Source organism: Artibeus jamaicensis, unplaced genomic scaffold (assembly GCF_021234435.1).
Source record: "Artibeus jamaicensis isolate MK-2021 breed Jamaican fruit bat unplaced genomic scaffold, CSHL_Jam_final scaffold_461, whole genome shotgun sequence".
NCBI classification, from domain to species: domain Eukaryota; kingdom Metazoa; phylum Chordata; class Mammalia; order Chiroptera; family Phyllostomidae; genus Artibeus; species Artibeus jamaicensis.
The window spans coordinates 5,876,060-5,877,358 of record NW_026522045.1 but is presented as its reverse complement, the minus strand read 5'-3'; positions in this window follow the sequence as shown (position 1 = coordinate 5,877,358).

The following is a 1,299-nucleotide window of genomic DNA, read 5'->3' as shown; positions in this document are numbered from 1 at the left end:
GATGATTTCAATATTCTTAAATTTGTAGAGGCTCGTTTTGTGTCCTATCATGTGGTCTATCTTTGAAAATATTCCATGTGCATTTGAAAATAATGTGTATTTAGCTTCTTTGGGATGAAGGGTTCTATATATATCAGTTAAGTCCATTTCATCTAGAACATTGTTCAATGCCACAATATAATTGTTGATATTTTGTTTGGAGATTTGTCCATTTTTTACAGTGGGATATTAAAATCCCCTACCCTAATTTTGTTGCTGTTAATATCTTGAAGTCCTCCTGGCTGGTGTAGCTCAGTGGATTGAGCACAGGACTGCGAACCAGACAATCGCCGTTCGATTCCCAGTCAGGGCACGTGCTGGGGTTGCAGGCCGGTTCCCTGCAGGCTACTTCCCAGCAGGGGATGCACGAAAGGCAACCATACATTGATTTTTCTCTCCCTCTCTCCTTCCTTTCCCCTCTAAAGATAAATAAATAAATAAATAAATAAATAAATAAATAAATAAATAAATCTTTAAAAAATATCTTGAAGTCCTGTAAGATTTTCTTTATATATTTGGATGCTCCTATGTTGGGTGCATATATATTTACAATGTTAATGTCTTTTTGGTGGATTCTTCCCTTGAGTATTATGAAGTGACCTTCTGGGTCTCTTTTTATGGCCCTTTTTTTGAAGTCTGTTTTGTCTGATATGAGTATTTCTACCCTGGCTTTTTTTTTTTTTTGTCCGTTTGTTTGGAAATGTTTCGAAAATTTTTCCAGACTTTCACTTTTAGTCTGTGTAGGTCTTTTGTCCTGATGTGTGTCTCCTGTAGGCAGCATATGTGTGGGTCATGCTTTCCTAGCCTTTCAGCTATTCTATGTCTTTTGATTGGAGCATTTAATCCATTTACATTTAATGTCATTATTGATAGGTACTTATTCATTGCCATTTTTGTACCTGTGTTCCTCTGTCTCTCTTCCTTCCTTTCCTTAAAGCAGTCCTTTTAGCATCTCTTGAATAGCTGGTTTGGTGGAGGTGAATTCTTTTAGACTTCTTTTGTCTTGGAAGCTCTTTATTTGGCCTTGTATCTTCATTGAGAGCCTTGCTGGGTAAAATAGCCTTGGTTGCAGACCTCTGGTTCTCATTACTTGAAATTTTTCTTGCCATTCTCTTCTATTTATTTATTTATTTATTTATTTATTTATTTATTTATCTATCTTTAGAGGGAAAGGAGAGAGGGAGAGAAACATCAAAGTATGCTTGCCTCTAGTGTGTCCCCTGCTGGGCACTGGCCTGCAGGGAATTGGCTTGCAACCCA